This window comes from Halyomorpha halys, unplaced genomic scaffold, assembly GCF_000696795.3.
Source record: "Halyomorpha halys isolate HHAL.00 unplaced genomic scaffold, Hhal_1.1 Scaffold400.1, whole genome shotgun sequence".
NCBI lineage: Eukaryota > Metazoa > Arthropoda > Insecta > Hemiptera > Pentatomidae > Halyomorpha > Halyomorpha halys.
In genome coordinates this window covers 199676-224935 of record NW_027106113.1, presented here as the reverse complement: position 1 = coordinate 224935, position 25260 = coordinate 199676, and the positions used below count along the sequence as shown (strand labels likewise).

Genomic DNA, 25260 nt, shown 5'->3' with positions numbered 1-25260 from the left:
ATTAAATTTAGTATTTATATTTTATCATAATTTTAATTGTACTTGGGTAGCATTGCTTATTATTAAATTTCCTTTGCACCTATTTTATAATTATAATCAGCAAATGAGATACATACGTATGGGATGATATAAGGGATACAGTACCCAGTTGTGCATCATGCTTACGTTTAAGCACCGTGTTTGTTAGTGGTATAGAATGGTTGTCTTTGTAAACTGGAGAGCTGGTTTCGTGTCATAGAGTAACTGTGAGATTTTGTTAAAGTCTTTAAAAGTCTTTGTGTCTCTTGATAATAACATTAATGTCGGCATATTTTACAGTTAGTATGCTATCGTCTGTTGGTCATAAGTGTATATCAAGTACAGAAGTGGGGCCAGGACAGAACATTGGGGTCCCCTGCAGATACTGGTTTGACTGATGAATTCGCATAGCGTTGCTGGGCAGAAAAGAAGTGATCGTAGAACTAAATAGTCAGTGCTTGGGAGTATTGGCATTTTAGTTTAAAATGTAACTATCTAACTCTTTAGTCACATCCAAAAATGCACCAGAAGCGTATTATTTTAGTTCAAGAGCAGTTGTGATCCTGTGTAGTTGTTGTGTTGTAGAATGTTATATGTGAAATCCAAATCGGTGATCGAGAAATGTGTTTTAGTCAGCCAGGATGTTATGGATAAGTTTATATAATGATTTTGATAAAACTGAAAGGAGATTAATAGGTCTAAAGGAATTAGGTCTATGTTTGTTATTGTCAGGTGTAAGTATCATTAAAGTATATGCGATGTGTAAGGGACAGTAAAGAAAGCTGAAGAAGATCAAAAACATCACTATATCTAAGTATGACCACCAGCACTTGATGATAAAGGCCCTAAATAAGAATTAACGTTAGATCAGCGGATACGGAATGTAAGATAAGAATTATAATTCCATCGGCTAAATAAACCCACGGCTTCTTTTTGTGATCTGTGGCACTTAATGTTATTTAACCCTCAGTACGACCAATGAATCTGAGAGAACCATAGCGTTGTTAATTTGTCTAAAATGTTGGTGTCCTGGACTAATTTGCTTCGTTTATATCGGTTTTAGTATATGATCCATTTCCCTATTAATAATTTAAAGTAATAAACGGGGTATATTGAACGAATGATTTAATATAAAAAGGGAAAAAAATAACTTTCCACTCCACCTTAAATTCATTTTATTCTAAAAAAAAGATTTATTCAAAGGAAAAACGTTTTTGTTTTACATTTCATGCATGAGTGCTAAAGCTTCTCTTCTCCAGCAAAGAGGAAGAAAAAAATTCTGTATTTCACATGAATGCGATTTATTTTCTAAAATGAGCAAAAACAAATATTGCATTGGTTCCTAGAATCTGATGCAAATAAAAGAAAAATACACTTTTATGACATTATTTTTATTCAAAATAACGTGCTTCAATATTTCCATACTTCTTCGACCACACATCTTAGATTTATCTCCTTTTTGTTTAAAACTTGTTGGCATTGGATCAATAAAACCAAGAAATAAAGACTTCTATGTAAAGTACTATGATATGTAAAATTTGTTTCATTTTGTTCAATATATTTAAAAAGTAAATGTTCTATAAAGAAATAACGTTTTTAGAAAAGAATTTTTTTTTTTTTAAAAGGTTCGACCAATGAACCAGAATTGAAAATTTTTAGTTATGCTTATATGTTTCCCATAAATTTTAGGCGATTAGTATTTCTAATTGTGTCAAGACTACCATAAAAAAAATAATTTCTATAATAGTACTTGATAGATAAAACATAAAGAAAAAAATAGAAACTAATTTTTTTTTCTAACTTAAACAGAAATTTTCTGTAAATAGATTGCCTTCAATTAATAGCTATTACCCCTACTGCACGATGAAATGTCCTCACTTAGTAAAGCATAGAAAATATTACACGTTAATTACAACTAAAAAGAGTTTATTGTCCTTGACCTCATACCAACCAAATTCTCAAAATTTCATATAAACCTTTCCAACCATTCTAATCCTTTGGCTCAATCCTTATCTAGTTCCACACATCTATACCTCGAAAGTTGAAACGGCAGTGGCCAAGAGACTTATTGTAAAATAAAAATTGACAATTGAAGTTCTAGCAATGGTCAGATTCCTCACTCAAATTGAGTGTTTGCGGCTTTAGCGCACTTGCTCAGCCTCCACTGGCTCATTACCAGTGATGCGACGAGAGGGATGCGCTGGGATCATATAAGCTCTGTTCTACCGCTCACAGGTGAGGGATATAGTGGGCTAAGGGATCCTCAGGTCGATTGTGTAAATATTGTATATAGGAGAGTATATGTGACTAGACATTCTTTTATTTTTTCATACCCATAGTTTGATTATGTTCATTTTGTTTATCCTTCTGTTGGTATATATTTTTAAGAGAGATTTTATGTATTTTTTCTTTTTTCTTCATTTATTTATTTTTCATTCTTATTTTATTTTAGTAAGAATGTGATCATTCATCACTATTACCTATTGCCCACAACGGTGTGGCAGATTGTAATATTTATCAATAACTAAAGTTCGATTATTTAAAAAAAAAAAAAAGAAGAAGAAGAAGAAAGACGAAGCAAAACATGTTTGACTAAGTTATTTTTACAAATATTCTTGTGGTGTGCTGGAGCGCACCATTCTTCATCAAAATGAACTTTTCATTAATAAATAGAGTAAAGTCTAGGAGCACTTTCTTTAAAGTACCACTCAGTAGTCAGAGCACAATTACCAAAGATAATCGGTCCAGTACGAGCGTGGAAATATATTCATCTGCAACTCATGCATGATTGCTCTATCTAGAATATCCAAGTTGATCAGACCGTAGAGAGGCGCGCCTGTGAATAAAACCGCTACTTATTGCTGGTCGGCGAATAATTGCCTTTCCAGAAGTTGTAGCGTATCCAGGCATCGCGCTCTAAGTCAGGCATGGTGAACCTATGACTTGTGGGTCAGACATTGAACCGCGCAAGGTTTTTATTTGACCCACTCATTGGTTTTTATAAATTAATATTTTATAATAAATTATTTGAAAATAAACACCTACAGATTTCTCCTTAAATAGTTTATATTAATAAATAATATTTTATATAATTTTCTTTACCCCTTGTTCATTCTAACACTTGACCCACGAGCAAGTACTAACAAAAAATTAGAAAAGAATATGTCTCATAAAAGTTCGCTCTAAGTCCATTTTTTCTAAGTTCTGTCCGAGTTGAGGTGGTATTTAATTCCATTTGATGCTTGTACTGAGCCTGAGACACAGTTAAACGATAATCCCTCAATACTATTAAATCTAGGTTTAGATCTGGCACTCAGCCTCAGTCTATCTACCACTCATAACTATCTTAGAAGTGAGTCATAAATAATAGACCACTCCCTACTCCAAACATTGTTAGAGTAGGAAGCTCCAGTCTTCTCTACATCTACCCTACTCTAAACGCTCTGTCTTTATTCGAAAGATCCATTAGCCTTGATTAGGATAGACAAACGACATTTGTCAATAAAAAAAAAATGCATGGTGAAAAATTAAAGATGTTTGAAGATGCAAAGGTTTACTTACTTCTTATATTACTTACATATTTGATAAGGGTTAGTCCGGTAAAGCTGCCTCAAGACAAATGAGCGATTATCCCCTACCCTTTTAATCCTGACGGGATTATTTTAAGTCCATTTCTACTTCATGCTAACAAAAGTTTATACAAAAACAGATGTATTACTCTTTAACAGCCTTTAAAATGAAAAATAAAGAAAAAAGGAATGCCCAGTTTGATTTTGATTTTCTATTACACGTGTTGTATTACTGTCATTTTACATATTTAAGGGACAAGTAGCGAGGAGTTTGGATTTTCTCTACTTTTTTTTTTTTATTTTATACCAGATCGGCCTGGTGGGCCTTACATGGTTGATATAACCGTTACATTATATATATATATATTTTTGACAGTTGGTTAACGGTGGGGGGATAGTCTCGTACAAAAGACACCCCTAAATATATATAATGTTATAACTAAAGGTAAAAAATGATAAAATAAATAGATAAGAATAATTCTGCTTAATAAAAGAGAATAGTGAAATTAAGAACAAAAAATAATGATACTGTTACACTTGCAAACAAAAAAAATACTTGCCCTCTAATAGCAAAAAGAAATAAGTTAATTTGAAAAAGGGACGAGAGAAGAAAAGAAAAAAAAACAAGTAAAATAGAGGTAGTGTGACTATGAATTAATAAATATTGAATTTATAACAGAATGTCCTGCAGCAGCCTGGGCTTCAGTCTTTGGGTTGAGGTTTGGTTTCCCAGGTTGTACGTCACTGCTCCTTTAACTGTTGTATCGATATATAGATCTTCATTCTCGAACTATTTTCAGTTAGTTATATGTTAGTAAAGTCGTAGCTGCAGCCACCATCACTAATGCGCTTAAAAGTATTGGGATTAGGGTGAACCCCGGCAAAACGGAAGCCATCGTGATGTCGCCAAGAAGCCGCTGCCTACCACCTTCAAAGTGGATGAAGTCGACCAGCGAATCTTCAACTCCATTCTCTACCTGGGCGTCACACTGGATAGGCACCTCACCTTCTCTAGTCACGTTCGGGAGAGACTTAAGCTGGCCCGCCAGAAGATCTACAGGCTCTTCCATCTCCTGAAATCCCCGCAACTCTCACTAAGGCTGAAGCTGAAAATCTACAAGGCGATAATCCGCCCGACTCTGCTCTATGGTGCACCTCTGCTGCGTCACCTCTACCAAACCACGCTTGGAAAGCTGCAGAGCTATCAGAATTCCGTCCTCTGGCGAATCGTCCGTGGAACAACTCTACAGAGGGCCAGAAACACCACCATTCACTAGGAACTCCAGCTACCCTCTGTGCCGGAGTATATAGGCCGAAGGCACATCAAATTCTTTGATACTCCACTACACAGACTATGTTAAACACAAAACTTTATTTCAAATAGAAAAGAAAAGTGAGTAAATTCGGATTTACTGTGATATTTTATTCATAATGTCCAAGAGAATCTAATAATTGATAATAGTTTCAAAATTGTCTTCCCTAATCAAAAATAAAAACAATAATTGTGTATACATATATTCAAGAGTTTTGTGGACCTATCTAAAATTGAGGCGATGTTACGCATAGTCTATTTTTATTAAAAACCTTCTACGATTAGGTTCTAGTGATTATTACAGTCTTGTAGAACATCCCGTTACGAAACAATTGCGATAACTATGAGCCGTATTTGTGTTGATGTTGCTGTGAGAACGGAAAGGAAAGGGCTATATAGTCATAGTAAATGAAGTCATACAATTCTAAACCTCCTAGTATAATTGTTTTATTAAATTTATTATCAACACGTTTACTACTACACACTGCGTTGATAAAATTCCAAAAAAATTTTGATTATGATTAAAAAAATAATGCTAATAATAACAACAAAGACATAACAAGCGAATTTCGAATTAGAGTAAGCCATATTAGAGTTGCACACGAGGACAAGCAGAGCATGGCAATTGGTCTTCAAAGCGGAGGAACCACAAAGCTATTTCCCAGGGAAGGACGGCATATTCAGTTAGGAAGGTGCTATTACCCACCTTCGCCACCAAATATCCGTTCACTCGGGAGCAATATCCACGCTATGAGACCCTCCTTCTAGGCTTAGTTATTGTGTGTTGGGTCCTTTAATATTTCATTGGATCATAATATAAAAAATTCTTGACGTTCACAATCGATGGATCGAAGCGAAGTTATACAAGCAAAAGGATTGCATTCGATTCCACGGTGATAAAAAACTGATGACACAATTTTTTTTTAAATTTTAAGATTTCAAATTGGATGGTAGATTAATTACCAGAGTCAAACTGAATTAAAAACATAATTTCTGCGTTTTATCTTTTAATCCTTATAAGTACTGTATAAAATGAAAAATTTATTGAATTTCCATCGCTCATCAAGCATTCAATAACTATCTTCTGGATTTTATTTTTGGAAGTCTGGTAAGTCAATTTCAATAAACGTTTAGAGGATAAAAACTTCCAAAATTTTGATATATTTTATTCTATTTTGTTGTGATAATATAGAATAAAATATTTCAAAACAATAGAATAAACCTCATAATTAGTTAAACTTTTAATTTCACCAAGGAAATTATGTCATTATCTACATGGCTGAAAAAATTGGTTTATACTGTTTAATTCATTATTCATAGCAATAATAATTAAAACATTACAAAGCAATTTTTTCAGCCATGTAAATAATGACATGATTTCCTTCCAAGGTTTATTAAAGCACATGAATATGGGACAATAGACCCTAAACGTTGTGCAGCATTACTGTAATTCAGAAGAAAATATATACAAATTTTGGAAGTTTTTAACCTCAAAACATCTATTAAAGATAACTCTCTAATATTAAGTACACGCATCACTTCAAAGAAAGCTCTGTATGAATTTAAAACAAAAAAAAAACTTTTAAAATAATAACGCCTCATTGCAAAGTATACAGTGGCCAGGTATGTGACCTCCATTATGTGAAGGAGACTAAACGCAATGAATCGAATAGTTTAATTATAGGGTTCTGTTTAAAAAACAATTTTTTTTTTCTAGGGATGTTTAATTTTTTAGCGATATATTATCTTTCGTCGCATTTTGCTGGTGTTCGAAATCACATGGTCAATTAACAAATATTCTGCTACCAAAGAAAGTGATTAATCAAGTAATTATCAAATGCGAAATCGATAGTGATTTTTCTTTTTAATCAGCTAGAATATTAACTGTCGAAAATATAAAAATAAAATACTGGATGATAGTAACTTAGTCTCTGCATTAAATGCTCATTAAATCTAAATAAATGCTCAGTAAAATCTATAATTATTTACTTTAATAATAAATTAATAATGTTATTTTATGAATCTTAAGATTGGAAAGCATTTTTTGGCTTTTATAGAAAAAGGTTTAAAAAATATTCCCACTTTTTCCCCCCATCTATTTTCTTAATGCTCTGAGCCAACAAAAGGTATTTCCAACTCTCTGGTTTATCACAAACCAGGAGTGTTTGATAACACAATGAAGACTTAGTGTAAAGTGCTGTTAAATGTTCCAGGTGGTAACCATGTACTTATTTACAGTATTATTAATAATATGTTCACCACAGGTTATATGTGAAATTAAGTTTGTTTCTCTTGTTTTACAATAACTCAAGGTTTAGTAGCATGGCGTATGCATACGATGTCATTGAAGGCAGGACTCGTGAAAGCACAAAAGAAGTATTTGCGGTGCCAGAAGAAGAATAGATCTTCATACTAATGATAAATAAGATGAGAAATTTTAATTTACATAATTGAGTACTACAGTAGTGACTACAGGCTCTACATAATTGGGTACAACAGAGTATATTTTCAGTTTTCACTGAATTCAAGTTTTAGTTAACAGCTTACAAAAATTATTGAATTTTTTTATTATCATATTCAGATATTTCAATTCAATAAAGCTTTAAGTTATTTCGAAATATGTCCCAGAAAAAATAAAATCCTTGCCCTGGACAAATAGAAAAATGTAATGATTTCTGGAATCTCTGGCAGCCGTAAAGTTCTAAATATGTCCTTGCCCACCACTTTCACATTTAATCCTTTTACACAAGTCGGCAAGGAAATGAAAAAAAAATAGTCTAGTATGATTTGAAGTAATATTATAATGAGTTATTATTACTACACTAAAGGGATGGGAAACCCTTTCTCACTTCGGCCCGTTTGGATCATTTGTGAGTTTATCCCTTATTTGTCTAAAGATCCCATAGAAATTAATCGATTGGTCTTTTGGGTTAAGTTTACTGATACCTTCAGGTTTAATTATTGCCTAATTCAGGTATTGTAATCTTTAAAAGGTAAGAGCTTCCCGTTCAACCAGGTTATACTCTTGTACACATGTGGAATCATCCCTTAGCTCTATCTATTTCAGGTGATATTTTGATGGACCATGGTCTGAGAGGATATAATACTCTCAGCTTATTGTTTAGATTGCTTAATGCCAGGATTAGTAAGTAGCCCAGAATGATTTCTTTTTTTTCTATTTTCCTCTATATCCTTTCTTATTATACTTATAAATATAATACATCTATATTGTCGTGAGGTAATTATTGAGAAAAAAAATTATTGTCTTTTCTTTGATTAATGATTCATGAGATCATACAATTAATAATATGACAATAATTAAACGTAAATTGGTTTTCTGTACTTCATTTTGCTATTTTCATGGTTGTTTACTTCTTTGAAACGGTGGTTGTATACTTCATTCTATTGGTGCGAAAATTTCAAATCAAAATTCTATTATCAGATTTCTCGATCAAGTTTTGCTTAGTAGTGCTTAAGTGGTTTTTGCTAAAAATTTAAACGATTATTTGAGATTCATCTATTCAGATATTGGATTTAAAACACATTTATTTTGAAATAAATACAAGATAATTAGCGTGGCACAAGATTACAATTAGCTGCTACCTGCAGTACACTGGCACATTCGCCACGGCTCTGTTAGATAGTAACCTCACGGAGGCTTTATCTTCATCTTATTTTCATTGCCCCGGCGGCATCTATCATCTCTGAGCGCAGATTATGGAAAATTTGTCTTCTGCTCTGCATAAATCTACGAATTTGTCGAGCCTAGTACGCAATAATTAATTTAGTTTGTGGATAAATAATTGTCTTCCTCTACTCCTCTATTAATTTGTTTGTTTTAAGGCAGTGTTAACGGAAGTGTTAACTATTACGGATTCGGAATTACGTAAACGCTACTGTTGAACAAGAAACAGAGATATATTTTATCTGCCTAAATTAAAAGCAAATAAGATCGTTTGTTAACTTATAGAATCGACAGTTAGTTCAATGAATAATTAAATAAATATTGATATAAATACTTTATTGGCATAAATATTTACTTCCACTTAATCACAAAGAAGACATATTATTATAGATATTATATTTCTTGATTTCTTCATTTCCTATTCTCCATATATTGCTTCTTCTCTCTTGTTCTTTCTTTTTAAAAATATTGTTTTTAAATATGCTCCATTAAACATGCTTAATTTAACTAATTTCTGTACTCATCTATATAACTATGTTATCAATCTAATACTGTCTTATTCCATAGTTATTAATCAACTAGATTATATTTTCATTTCATTGCTATATATACTTCCAAATTTGTTAGAATAAAATTTATTTTATTTTTTCTCCGAATGATGGTTGTTATCTCTTTTTCTATTTATAGCCCTAATAAAGACCTGAAAATCAGGTCGAAACGTAGGCACAATTAAGTAATCTTTTGTTTATTTGTGTTTTTTGCTGACCGTACACCCCGACTATCTTCTCTCTTAATCGCAAAGAACCTTCTGGTATTTTTCGTGCATTCCATTAACTTCTTTTATTTTTGGAATATCATCTTCAAATTAGTTAGATATTAAGGATTTTCAATTAACTGATTATTTAATCAAAGAAAGGTCGGAGATATTCAAAGGACTCAATTGACAACCTGGGGATAAAAAGAGGAAACCTATATATGGACTATATGGTTTGCCCACGCCGGGTTCCTAATCTTCCAGCCGATCACCCCTCATGATATCCTTCCTCGATGGTTTACGAGGAGGAGTACGACGATATTTACTTAGGGTGTGAGAAAAACTGGATCCAAATCATACCCACTCCCTGTTTTAACAATATTTTTTCAAACTATCGTTAATATATTATTGATTCTTAATTTCGAATCGAAACCTATAAAACGTTGACATTAAATTGAATTTTTTTTAGTATGAACATTGGTTAGGCATAAAGAGTTTAAGCCATCAAAACGGACACAGTTAGTGATATGATTCAGCTTATTTTGAAGTTATCGATTTTTAAGTGATTTTCTTAAAAAAAAAAAAAATCGAAAAACAAAAAAAGGTAAAAATTATGTACAAAAAATTCCCCTTTTTCTGTTGCTATATCTTTTTTCTTTACATGGTTCCTCAAAATAGAAATAATGAATATAAATTTTATTATAATACAACTGTTTAACAAAATATAAAAAATAAAGAGCTTATCCATTAAAATATTTATTTTTATCCATTGCTTATTATTCTTAACAATGAGAACTTGTTATTTTTTCAAATAAACAAAATTAAATGTACTTTAGGGAGGGAGATTTTTAAAAATTCGCCTTTTAAGCTGCCTCAGACTATTATAATCAGGACAAGACTTAGTTAATATAAAATACCATTTAATTGTTCATTTATATACCGAGTATAATAGAATTGTTAGAGCCGTTTTCGACAAAATCGATTTCATAAAGTGACACTTTATGTTGATTCGATGAGAAAAGTTACAGTCATATTCCAGCCAAATACCCGCCATAAGACAGCCTTTAGAGTAATAAAAGAAAAAATTGTGACCTTGTTTCCAACAATTAAACCAGAAATAATTGCAAAAATATTTTTTTTTATATATTCAACTAGTAAAAGCTGAAAGAAAAACAATACATAATATTAGTAATATATTTACTCTACCTATAGTGTTTCCCGTTATTGAACTAGAAAATAAATTTAAAAGTAACTTTATACAAAAGAATTTTAAGACAAAATATATTAAATAGATTTTAGAAAGACCATTTTGTGAGATTATGTTATTGAGAAAGCCTCTGAACGCCTATTTCCTCGAAAACACGAGAAATAATATGATAACATAATATGAAAAGAATTATATAATTAACAAAAGAAGGAAATAAACCTTTTGTGTTTTCATGGGTACTACATTTGCTTCAGACTATGGTTATTACAATAGTCAGAATTTTATTTCAGTCACCTTGGTATGAAATATATATTATGAGGAAGTATTATCTTAACGAATAATAAAAAAATAGCTTTGAAACGTACAAAGATAATTCTTATGTTGAAGTAGGATGGTACGAGAAAGTTGTGTGATAAGCTCACATTTATTAAGAACATCAAAATCTGTTTAACTTTGATCTAATCGAATTACATCAATCTTCTCTTATTAATATTAGATCTTTAAATTTAATATTAATATAATTTTGGGTTCAATACAAAAAAAGGCCGACATAGAATTATTTTAAAATAGATTGAAAAAAAATGACACCGACGAAGACTTCATAAAATAGACTGATAAAAGAAAATTAAAAATATCTTTATTCAACTTTTTTATCATAATTTTTTTAATGGAGCAACAAAAAATACCATGATTTCAATAGTAGAATGTATGAAAAAACAGGTGAAGGGCAAGTATGTGTTGATATTTGACAAATAAAAAATATCAATAAAAAAATATGCAGCTTTCGACTGCAGTTAATCTAACTATAAATTACAAGAGTTTAATAAAGCCTAATCTTTATTTTAATTTACAACTATACATAATATACATTTAGTAAATTTGATGTAAGTTATTATGGAGTAATGTAGGCAGAGAAACACTCCAATGACGTTTTACATCAGCAGGTCTCGTGGCCGCCTTCTTTTCAGGCTCCTAGGAGAATTATAAGGAATGGAAGGGAAAGCAAGGTTAGAAACTAGTGGGTTTAGGTGGTTAGGGAGTTTTTAATGGAAGGAATGATATCTAATTCGGGCTAGATCGGTTACATATGGAACATTCAGGTCTTTATGTATGATTTTATTTGTGACAAAGTAAGGAGAATTGAGGATTTTACGAAGGAATTTGGATTGCAAGGATTAGATACGAAAGTATATATGGAATCTCCATATGTCCAGATCGGCTTTATTACAGTCATGTAGATCAGGCTTTTGTAATGAATTGAAAGTTTAGACCGTTTGTCTAGTAAGTGCTGTAATAGTCGAAATCGACGTGCAGTTTCCTTTCATTTCAGTCTTGTGTGAGGATTCCAGGTTAGTTGTTTGTCGAGATGTAGTCCATGGTAGTGGGCCTGTTCGACAAAGGTTAAGAGGAACATTATTACTGGATACTGTAGAGCAGTCGGTTTATGATGAAGTGTAAACGTGATCTGATGGGATTTGTTAGGATCTATTTTAATCCTCATATTACACCATTCTTCAAGGGCTGTGATATGGGATTGGAGAGTTTGGGATGCAATCAAAGGTTATTATTAACAGCGAGCACACATGTGTCATCGGCATACGTGGTGAGGATAGCGTTAGGATTCGTTGTATAGACGTTGCAGAGGATGGCACCGAGAATACTTCCTTGGAGAACACCAACAGACGGGGAATAGAGGGATGAATAGGAACCATTGTGGTTTACTTGGAATAGTCTAGTAGTGAGAAAGGAACGGATGATAAGAAAGTATGTGGGAGGTTGGAATTCACGAAGTTTGTTAAGTAGTCCCGGGTACCAGACTCGATCAAAAGCCAAAACCTAATCTAAAGAGCAAAAAAGTTTTCATTATTTGGTCTTACTAAGAATTCATTTTCAATTCAAAATTACCTCATTATCAACCTGATCAGCGAAACTTTTTCACAGTTAGTTATCAGTGTACGAGTTGAGGGGTGGTAGTGATCTGATTGTTTTACCAAAACCTGTGATAAGTACTATTTGATTAAAACATGTTTGTCGGGAAGACAATTAAATATTTTTTTATACCTCTTTAGGCAATATAATTCTTCAGTTGGTAATCGATACACATAGTATTTCTCAATAAATAAAAATCAATCATATTCTAATGCTTTTTTTCCTTAATTTATGGTGCAAAAGATGAATATTCATACTAAGGGAAAAATATAATTCACCGATATCATGAAAATATAGAACCACCGCCAATTAAGGTCGAAGAACAGTGGCAATGCTTGTATAGGCTTGTCCTACTCTTCCAATACAAGTACCTTTCTAATGAAAATATAACTAAATTAAAATAAAGCATTCAAAATAAAACTACCTAATAACACATTTCTTTAAAGAAAAAAAAAATAAACTAACAGAATAAAAGAAAAGTTTACAGTTTGTTACTATAATGAGTAAGCATAATTAATATTAGCATATTTTCATGGTTACAGCAAATACTGTTCAATAGATTGTCCAATACAATATTCCTAGAATTATATATTATAATAATAACAATGTTAATAATACCTATCAACAGTAGCTTCGAGATATAATATTGATTGGATTAAATCCAAATTTTCCGAGAAATTTCAATTTTCAATCACGGATAACCTGATGCTTCGTGGTATATAGGAAACTTCTTGTGGTCTAGTGGTAACCGCGTTGCCTTCAGCTGGGGACTATAGTCCCGTAGAACATTAATTATTCATTACCCTTAGGGTGGTTAACATCCCTATTTCTAAAAATATAGTTGTGTTAAATTAAAAATTTGAATAATCTAAAATAAGATTTTTTTTTTAATGTATAGAGACTAGAAGAAATATGTCATGAAAAGTGTAAATAGCGATTATGGATTTTAAAAAGTAAAATACAACCAAATAATTATGGAATAAAAAAAATATTGTAACTCTCTTCAAGATGCTTAAAGCTATTATCAGTGGATGAATGGATTAACTCAAGGAGAAAGTAAATCTGACATTATGAACATGTTTCGTATCACTTCTCAAACTTTCGCCACTTTGAGTATGTGCTTCAACCGTTGGCAATATTAGTGAGAATTACAGAAGACTTCAATTTAAATTTTGATTACTTTTTTAAAAGCATAATTTGAGTGCATTTTCAACTAACTTGAAGTCTTCGGAACAAATTATACCGATTTTCGAAGTTAATATATTTATTTCCTCTAAATTCAAAATTTGCTGAATATTTGTAAATAGCTTAAGAAGATAAAAGTTTTATGTCTGACTTATTCAATTAGTTTTTTTTTTTCTAAAAAGGCCAATCGCTTTTAATTAAAAATTATTTGCATAAAAGTTTTATTTTTTTATCCCATGAATGAGTAATTTCTTTACAAATTAACATCTGAGTTAGATTTGATTGTCTTCCTTCTTTTGTTGAATATTTTTTTATTTATTTATCGACTATCGAAATAGAACATAATGTAAATTTCCGAGAATATTTTGCTTTCAATTACTCAAGCAAATCAGATACTTCGGGGCAAACAGGAAGGAAACTTGTGGCCGAAAAGCTAAAGGATTTATAATATATTTTAAAACAATTGATTAATCTTAATTCATCCATTTCAAAAGGCGAAAGAGCACAGCAAAAATAATAATTTATTTGCAAAATCCATCCTTTATTCACTTTGAGTACACCAGCATTATGTACGTTTTTCTTTCAGAGAATAAATTGAACATTGAAGGAAGTTAAACAAAAATTATATTGCTTCCAGAGTTTTATCACAGATTGATTGTTTTTTGTATTTTTATGTTTGTTAAATGAATATTTTAAGCATCATAGTGCTGACTTAGGTTAGTATCCAGCATACAGAACAACGAAAGATTTTTTTTTCTAATTCAATTAAATTTAACCCAAAATATGCCAATTTTAAGCAAGAATCGATTCAATTTTCTAATACTGTGGTTCCCCCTTTAAGGGAACCGTGCTAAGACAAAGAAAACGTGTTCACGTTATAGGTAAAAAAAAAAAAAGAAATAGACTATAAATTAAGATATTATAATTGATATTTGCGTTATTATAATTAAAACAAGTTTTGCCACTTCATTTTGCAACTTCAAATTACAAACTTCTTTCGATCTGTAACATAGTATTGTATTTGAAACAATGGAAGGCACTAGAAGATATAGTTAGATTTATATATTTTTGCAATTTTGTCTAATTTATTAATATTTAAACCTTTCGGAGTTCAGTATACAAAGTACTATAATTGGATCATTTTCGATAGGATCATAACAAACATTTGATTTAAGTTGAATATAAACTGGATACTGGACAGCCAGAGACTGAATTTGCTTAGTTTATAATTATTCTGGAATAAATAAAAAAAATTACACATTTCTCACCGGGTGCTTTTTAAAGGTGAATAAATATTTAAAAGGGATGCTAATTTATGTAACACAGTGACACCTATACGAACCTAGCTTCATTTGCAAATCCATTTCTCTTAATTTTTTCATTAAGATTAAAAATCCTCTCTTCTAGTTATTACTTATAAAATGAATCATTAATACAACATAATGATGTATTGTTTGTTTAGAAAATAACAAAACAAAAAAAAATATCCATTCTATTACATCTTCGAAATATTCAAAGATAAGGATATATAGTTAAACATATTTAAGCTTGATGATTTCAAATTGTATTCAATCAACTTTTAGTTGACATTATTTTAAAAAGCTTTTGAAGTTTATTTGCAGAATTTTATATCCTCAATTCCTTTAGGCTTTGAACTACTTTTTATTTAGTTTTATAATTACATATTTAAAATAGTCTCACATAATTTTAACTACCATACAATGGCAACTATATGCCAAGGGTACAAATTTGGGCCCATATGATTTTCGTATATCAACATCTTCCAACGGCTGAATGATCAGAAAAAAAAGTTCTGAAAAATCTGTAGGAATTTATCAGAACTTATTTTTTCTAATCATTTATCCACTAGGTTGTGCGGTGGCAGAGTGGAGAGAAGGCACTATGCTACTAACTCCAAGGATCCAGGTTCGAATTAGACTGGCCACACAATATTTTTTAGCTACACTGTAGCCGTGAGTCAACTCTGTGGTTTATGGAGCTTTCTTAAGATCTACCTAGTCTCTTAAAGTAGTTACGCTTAATTCGGGAATATTCTGGCGGTTGAGGGTGATCTTGAAAAAATCACCTCCTGGTATAACCGTTATTCAAAAATCAGTGTTCCTCAAAGTAATGAGCCCATCGTTTGAGTTCATATTATTATTAATTCACTCTCTAAAAACCGTTGACGACTAGAGATAGATAGTTCAATGATGTATTCCTTCGCTTTTTACCCTTCGAAGGACATACCAAAAGTCATGAGCATACCGAGGGAGACATGAGATAATACCAAATACGAAGCCTCTCATATACCAAAACATTAAGTCTTGATGTTTTCTTGTAAGGAAGGAACGTTTTAAAGGAAAATTTTGAGGTACGTTACTATTGACAAAATTCTCTTTTTTTTGCCAACTAGTGGTTGATAACATTTAGTCGAACAATCAAATCCCGTTTATTTGTACAATATATTACTGTAACAACGAAAACATAACTATCTATAACAATACATTTTAACAAAAATAATAACAGTATCATTAATTACAAAAAGAAGATAGGAAATTTATTTATTTCTCATCTTCTTTTTTTTTTTGACAACTGGAATGAGGGACAGCTCAAATCCTAGGTTATGTTCGAACTGATTGAATAATATTCAAACCATTGAATAATATTAAAATGTTAAATAAAACATAAACAAACTTGTAGAGTAGGCCTATAGCTGTTGGCATCGTGGTTTGGAAACCAGCCATAAGCGATGCATGCCTAATATCCTCTGTATTCGAAGATGTATGCTCACGAGGCTAGAAAATATTCTGAAACTCTTGACATTTCCGAGAAACATCTCCGGGGAAACGGACTCTAATTTATTTTCTCATTTACATTCTCATTCATCGCTACCCTCAGTAAAATTTTGATGTGGACAAAAGGTTCCTCTTGTGCAAATATTTCGCTATAGAAGAATGTCTCATGGTTCTTGAATGGGATTGAAATCATTTCTTTAAGCTTTGTTCCATTGCTCTTGTTTTGTTTTTTTATTCACCTCTTTTACAAAAGAATGTTCTTTTCTTGGTATAAAGTTGTTCACTTTTTTTTTTATTAATTAATTTTTTTTTTTTACAATCTATAAACTCTATCAATAGTTGAATGAAAAAATGTTTTTTATCTAAACAATACAGTTTAGAAACTTTTGATTATGGCAGATTCCAATATATGACAAGCTCCAAATCAATATGAATTTTTATATTTTTGGAAAAAGTTTATTTGACATGTTCTGGATCATAGTTTTTTCTCTAACTGATTAATAAAACTTTACTAACAAAAGTTTCTTGTTTACCATAATTTTATCAGTAGGATATGATTTTTTTTTCTGGATTAAAATAAATAATTTATTCCAATTTGAGAAACTTAATGCTGTATATCTTAATCCTCTAATTTTGGTAAGTATTTTTAATATTTTTTTGGCTTATGCAGTATTTATTTATATTTTTTTCGTACCCTCCTGTGAAAATAAGATAATAATTAAGTACAATAAAATGTTAATGAGAAATGCTTCCTTCTTTTACCTAAAGATATTTTAAGGGGTATAGTGAAGTCCACTGTACGTGGACAGTGGAAGGCATAGTAATTTGGTGATCGGGGAGGGTCCGCTTTGCTGGTGGTGTCAGTATTTATTGTTAGTAGTAGTAAGTTTATTTATTTTATTTATTATAAATTCAGTGAATTTCAACTATTAATTTAATTAGCAGACATCGTGTGCTTTAGCAGTTTATTATGTTAATTTTAAAACGTTGTCTATTTGTATTTTTTTTTAAATAAAGGATTCACATTTAGATATATATTTATTACATTTATTTAAATAAATAAACTTGTGCAAAACATTGAGATGTACGATAGGGAAGTACCTATACCAGTAGCCTATCAAGAATCTAAAATGTTTATTTATCTTTGTGTTTCCCAGTGTGAAATGTATTACTAATATAAAAGGGAAAGTAAAATACACTGGCCAAGGTCCAAGTCGGCTTGCAATAAACAAACCGTCGATTTTTTTTTTCAATAATGGATTGGGTGAAGGATATACCAACGGATTTTTCGTTTCCCTTTTTTTCCCCGGTTTTGTATTTATTAAAGATTTTTTATATTTTATAATCTTTGGTTGAGATTTATAAATTGAAAGGAAAAAAAAGAAGAATTCGAATAAACTGAATATAACCTGCTGTTATACTTATTGAACAATTTTTTAACAGAATTATTCAATAAGTTGATCTATTTTTAATATTCAATAAACTGCTTCAGACTTTTTTATTACTTAACATTTTGAAAGCTATGAAAATATAAAGGTACTTGACAGAATAATAGTTAATGTGCTGAAAAGGGCCGAAAAGTTATTTTGTATCATTATGTTCGAATTTTTGAATTTGAAAAATAAAAATCTCGTTAGAAGGCAGTGCTCGACCGAATCTGGAATGACTATGGGCTATCGAGTTATAACAATACTTATTTAAGTATGCCATCAGAAACGTTCTTAAAGTAAATTGGCACCAGTTTGGATTCCGAATATCTCACTCTATTATCCAGCAATACTATCGTGTGGTGGACGTAGTCTCGTCTTCTTTGGAGCGCGGAATGTACTGCGCGGGAGTCTTTATCGATGTAGAACAGGCTTTTGATCGAGTCTAGGACCCGGGACTGCTTTACAAACTCCGTAAATTCCTACCTCCTACTTACTTTCTCATCATTCGTTCCTTTCTCATTGATAGATAATTCAAAGTAAACCACAATGGTTCCTATCCATCCCTCTATTCTCAGTCCGCTGGTGTTCCTCGAGGTAGTATGCTTGGTCCCATCCTCTACACCGCCTATACTGCTGGCATTCCAACCAATCCTAACACTATCCTCACCACGTATGCCAATGACACGTGTGCTCGCAGTTAATAATAACCCATTAATTTTATACCAAAGTCTCCAATCCCATATCACAACCCTCGAAGAATGGTGTCGAAATTGGATGATAAAAATCTATCATTTCACATTTATCACATTCACAAATCACATTTACTCTATGTCGTAAACCTACCGACTGCCCTACAGTTTCATTTAATAATGTTACTCTTACCCCTGTCGAACAGATCCGCTACCTTGGACTACATTTGGACTAACGTTTAACCTGTAATCCTCACACAAGACTGAAAAGACAGGAACTGCACGTCGATTTCGGCTATTATAGCACTTACTAGACAAACGGTCTAAACTTCCAACACATTAAAAAGACTGATCTACATGATTGTAATAAGGCAAATCTGGACATATGGAGATGAGCTTTGGGTCTGCACTAAACCTTCGAATTCCTCTCGTATTCAATCCTTACTATCCAAAATCCTTCGTAAAATCCTCAATGCTCCTTACTTTGTCACAAATAAAATAATACATAAAGACCTTAATGTTCCCTATGTAACAGATCTAGCCCGAACCAGATATCACTCCTTCCATTATAAACTCCCTAACCACTCAAACCCCCTAGTTTCTAACCTTGCATCCTCTTTCATTCCTGACAACCCTCCAATGTGCCTGAAACGAAGATAGCCATGAGACCAGCTAATGTAAAATGTCATTAGAGTCCTACAAATGAGTAGTTGCTCTACACGCCTGTAATACTCCATTTTAACTAAGATCATATTTACTGAATGTATTATGTAGTATAAAGTTGTAAATTTCAATAAATATTAAAGTAAATTGGGGTAAAATATTACCTTTCCAACGCTACAATACGTTTTTATAACATAACTAGTATAGTGTTTATCATTTTTATTGTTATGTTATGTTTTATTTAATTATCATTATAAAATTAGCCAAATATATTTTTCTTTTTATTCTTTTAAAAAAGGAAAGGATCAGTCTATCACTGTTATGATTCCTAATCGAATGTAGTTCACTGTTCCTTGTAAAGTAAACTTTGATGAAAATTACAGGCCTATACAAATTTAGTGATTTGAATTTAATGGCTTAAAGGAAGTATGTGATGTCATAATTTTTAAGGCATTTACTATTTAGTACAAAATGCTCTTAGCTGCCTCTATAAAGCTTTATATTGTCTTATAGTTAGTATGTCTTTCACTATAATTCCAATATATTCATCTATATTATGGAATACTTACTATGTAAACCATTAAACAAAAATCTTAGAATTTTAGAAAAATTTATATTGTATAACTTATAATATTCTTGCCCCAAGATCTTCAAAATAAATAATTCGCAGGATTAAGATTTAATGTATTGACTTAAATTAAATATATTTTGTAAAACTAAAAATATTCCAGAAATTCAATCCAGCGATTCAAGAAAGAGAGTGGAAAATAAAAAGGAGAAAAATGCTCTGAGAACTCGAGTAATTTGTAATTCACCCGACAACTTCTTTTCTACCTCATTAAATTGTATTTATCTTAATTATTCTTAATTAGAAATTCTAAACGAGCAGCAGCAAAGTTTTCCGTCTTTAATTTGATTCAGAATCATTTAGACTATTGCATGAAACCATTATCCGACTCCCAACTCTAAAGAAGAGGCTCAATGAACTGGAAAAAGTTTTTCACCAGCTTAGGATAAATTATTCTAATATTAGTTAATGTTAGTAGTTTATTCGGCAGTCATACAAGTTAGTAATGAATTTCTTTTATTTTTTTTTAAGTGATTATATATTCTAGTATATTTGAATCTTAGGCAATGAAGAATACTAAGAGGCCAGGTCAGATGGATTGTTCCTTTAGCCTACTAACCCAGCCCTCCAACTCCTGTCCGAAGATAGACCTAGCAGAATACCTGGTAGAGGAATACCACTACGGGTGACTTGATGAGGTGGTGATAATTTTTGCCTAAATATCATTACCTACAAACGACAGACTAACATTCAATGCAATAATTACCATTTTAGGGCATTGGCGTATTTAAAATGAAATTTGTGACAAGGACTGAAATTTAGTGAGCAATAACAGGCTACAAATCCGCCGAACTAACCAGCAGGAAATCCCGCGGATCGACCTTGTAGACACTTGCCTTACATGAGGGGTTTGCTGTAGGTTTGTACAGGAGAGCAGAACCCTTGGTTTGTGGTCTCACTGTTATTAAGAATAGAAAACAAAATCAAGAAACATGAGACAAATATGATCAACTCTATGATCATATTAACAATAACCTTTAAACCTTAATAGTTGCGTATGGTGAGGATCCTGTGGCAAATATGGTACAATAACTAAGATATAAAAGTTTAGAGGACAGCATTTCGTGTACTATCAGGAAAACAGAAAATATTCTGGTTTTAAAATCAAGAAGTAGGGTCTAGGTAGGTATTAGGTACGTGTGATTGTCCCTGCCAGGTCTTACAACATAACATTTCTGACGCTGTTTATTATAAAATCAATTCTATTAAAGTTGAGGTAGAAAAGAAAAACAAACTGAGATTGTGATTCACATACGCTTTGTGATATTCTGAATTCAATGATACCCCATGTTATATGAGCATAATCGGTTTTTATATTTTAAAAAGTGAGTTTTGAGTATATATAAGTATGTGTACATATGTGTTTTTTTTTTCAATTCGTTCTAGATTAAAAATGGTTGAAAACTTTGGATTTTAATGTTTTGGCGTTGACAATGGTTAATTAAAAACTATTAATTATAAAATTTCCATTTATATTTGAATTTGAGATCGTGCATTCATTTAGTGTGTCATTGACATTTCTCTTATGGGCGATTAATACAAACGAAAATCTACAGGGTCTAAATCACAATTTTTTTTAAGATTTTTTTTTTCATTTCGACACCATGTTTATATTACCTATTATTTATTTATAATTATTATTGTTACTTTTTAATTTTATTTAATAAAATTGGTTTTCTTCATTATTTTGTTCTCTATATATTATGAACGTAGATTTAGACCTGTAATACCTACTGATCTGGATTGTGGCAGATTTTATAAATTTTCCTCAATTAACTAAGTATTTTTCTAAAAAGAAAGGGAAAAAATGCGATTTTGACCATGTTTATAGCACTATGCGATTTATAGCATATTAATTTATTGAATATAATTATTTATAAATTCGGTCCTTTAAAGGGATTTCATTTTCTTGTTTGTAGTGTCTTCCTTACAAAGTACTGCACTATGACCTTTCATGAGTTGTAGCGATACAAATTTAATTTTAATTTAATTACGTTTTCTCACGAATTGGGATTTTCTAATATATTTACAGGGTTTAAAAAAATAATGATTTTAATCTTGTTTTAACTTTTTTTAAAATCTTTTATAACCAGTTTTACAACAGTTTCTTTTTTCCTTTAAATTTAGGTAAGAAAAAAAGGGGTGGGGAAATCCTTTTGAAGTGTACAAGTTCAGAAAGTAGAATTAATTTAAAGCTTTGAGAGCACGCTCGGGTTTGAGTGGTAGTCTCTGACGGCTTAACTGTTGCTAATCCTTACCAAGGGCATTCAGAACAAGAGTGCCAGGGGTTTAACTTTATTTCAGGGTGTTATCCTCAACGAATACTAAGAATATTAAACGATAAATCTTCTTATTTCTTTTTTCTTTGTTTAATAATTTCGGATAGGACGAGGATATTCACATTTTCACCACCTGTTGAACTTAAAAGTCAAAATATTAATTTTTTTATTTACCGTATCTCAGGGTTTTATGAAACCGAAAAAAAAAAACAGCATTAACACTTTCAATTGTTTCAGAATCTAGTGCTACAACTTATTACAGAGATTGTGGTTCACGTAATCCTATGATGGATCTAAGTGATCACGAGTTAAGGAACTTGATTTATCTCAAGGCTTACAACATGTTGAAATCATCCCATCTACTCATAAATAAATAACAAATAATAAATAAACTCATAAATTCTTTCGAATTCAGCTGTATGAATTACTTAAAAAAGAATCTATTAGGTTGAAAACAGAGTTTATCTAAGTGGAACTCGAAACAATTGCGAGCGACATCTCCACTGCGTTGAGTTGCTAGTACACAGCAAACCGATAAGTCCAATAGACAATATTGAAGGGATGAAAAAATAATTAGTTGACACTAGTCGAATACAGTTTTTCGACTCATAGAGTTGACAATTAACAAGTTTAATATAAATAATGATGTAGGATTCCCAGTGAGCCTAGAATAATGGTTTCCGCCATGCTATGAAACTGCTTTCTCTCAACCAACACCCGGCCCCTCCAAAAAAAATAACTTGTTATGAGAGTTCCTCTACTTCACCGCCAAACTTCTATCCCTGAAAATCGTCATTCGCAAAATTTCTCTGTACACATTACCTGTAACTTTAAATAAAAATAAAAAAAATTATTGATAGATATTATAATCTGCCACACAGTTGTGGGCAATAGGTAATAGTGATGAATGATCTCATACATACTAAAATAAAATAAAATAAATAAATGAAAAAAACTCTCTTAAAATATATAAAAACAGAAGGATAAACTAAATAAACATTATCAAACTATGTATATGAAAAAAAATAAAATAAAATAATGTAATCTCTAGTCACATTTACACTCCTATATAAAATATTTACACAATCGCATGAGGATCCCTGAGCTCACTCTATCTATCTAGTTAGACAGTGGAGGCTGAGCAAGTGCGCTAAAGCCGCAAACAGTCAACTTGAGTGAAGAATCTGAACATTGCCAGCATTCCAATTGTCCATTTTTATTTTACAATAAATCTCTTGACCACTGCCGTTCCAACATTCTAGGTGGGCTGTTGGGATGGGTGGAACTAGATAAGGTTTGAACCAAAGGATTAGTATGGTTGGAAAGGTTTTTATGGAATCTTGAGAATTTGGTTGGTATGATGTCAAGGACAAAAGGGATATGTAGGTCATAGTGTAGTGTTCTGTTGGAAACGTAATAGGATGAATTAACTATGGTTCTAAGGATTTTAGATTAAAAGGATTGGATACGTTTGATGTTCGACGGCTTAGCTGTTCCCCAAAGTTCAAGTCCGTAGGTCCAGATAGGTCGGAATATAGTCTTATAAATTAGTAGTTTGTTTTCTAGTGAGAGATGAGAGGTCCGGCTGAGCAGTCGGTATAGTTGGCTGAATCGTCTGTTGAGTTCTTGTCACTTAAGTCTAGTATGTTGGTTCCAGGCGAGTCTTTTGTCTAAAATGAATCCGAGGTATCGCACTGTGTCGGATCTGGGTAGAGGAATATTATTAAAAGTAACAGGTGGACAGAAGCTGCGGCGGAGAGTAAAAGTCATATGGGTGCATTTCGATTCCTGTAACTAAGAAATACATTTTGTATAAATGTCCTCTTATTCTGCATGTTTTTTAAATTTTTTTTATTTATTTATTTATTTTATTTTATTTTAGTATGTATGAGATCATTCATCACTATTACCAATTGCCCACAACTGTGTGGCAGATTGTAATATCTATCAATAAATACAAAGTTTTCTAATTTAAAAAAAAATAAGAAATACGAATTTCATAATGTCATAAATACTGAATGTAAAGAATATTTCTTTCATTTATACAGTACATGAACGATCGTGCATGAGTAAAACAGCTCGGGACTGTTATTAGAGTTGTCCTGCTTACTCAATCCGATTAGCTAGGTTGTTTTTATATCCACTCTTTCTCATAACTCACTGGAATGAATTGAATCCTCCTCGTGTTACATATTAAGTGAGCGAATTACAATGTGAGAATTTTCTGATTATCAATTATATAAATCAACAAGTTCGCTGAACGTTTTTCTCAAGTATTTGACTTATCACTTATTTGAATGATTTGACTTCCAAATTACTAACGGGAGGGTGACACCATGGCGACATCCCTGCTTACATGTGATGGCTGAACGTGTCTGGTCGAGTGTTGCGTCTAACCCGGTTTATAGCAATGTGGATTTCCATCAGTTCAATAACCCGCCGAGGTTCCTTTGTAAATTTTGCTTTAGTGGAAAAATAAATTTTGTGACTAACAACTGATCAGGTGTACTTTGACACAAACTCTCATGGTCATTGAAGTCGTCTAGTATCTCCTAGATCTAGAATGTACATATTCATAATCATGTAAATATTCTTCAGCCTGCTAGCAATTTTAAATTTCAATTTGATTCGATTTCATCCAAATTATTTTTTAAATGGTAATTTAAATTCGTTCTGGGTTGGTTCATATTTGAAGTCAACTAGAGAATTTTGGATAATATAATATATATATTGTATTTATTCAATTGAATAATGTTTTTATTTCAATAATATTAAAATTTGAATAATATTTTTTATTTATTTATTTTTTCAAATGTTCAACTGATGTGACTGTTTTGTTTCTTTTTTATTTACGATAGCAACGATCTGTGGTTGATTTTTGTAAATTTGCTTAATTGATCAAACGGTTGTTGCGGATCACTGGGGAGGAGAGTTATGTAGGAGTGAAACAGGGAGAATAATTTATTTGTAAATTATTATTTGTTTTTTTCATAATAAAGAGGAAAACAAATATATTTATATAGGAAAGAAAAACAATTTTTTGTTAGGAAAAAAATGTATTTGAAGTGTATTGATCATTATTGTTTAAAAAATGAAAAAAAATTAATGTATTGTGGT

The 25260-nt window shown here is 31.4% G+C and overlaps 1 protein-coding gene across 1 annotated transcript in view; it reads right to left on the bottom strand.

Moving 5' to 3' along the window:
- Positions 1–25260, bottom strand: part of LOC106682274 (uncharacterized) — a 367154-nt gene that overhangs the window by 206456 nt on the left and 135438 nt on the right. The gene's annotated exons all lie outside the window — the stretch shown is intronic.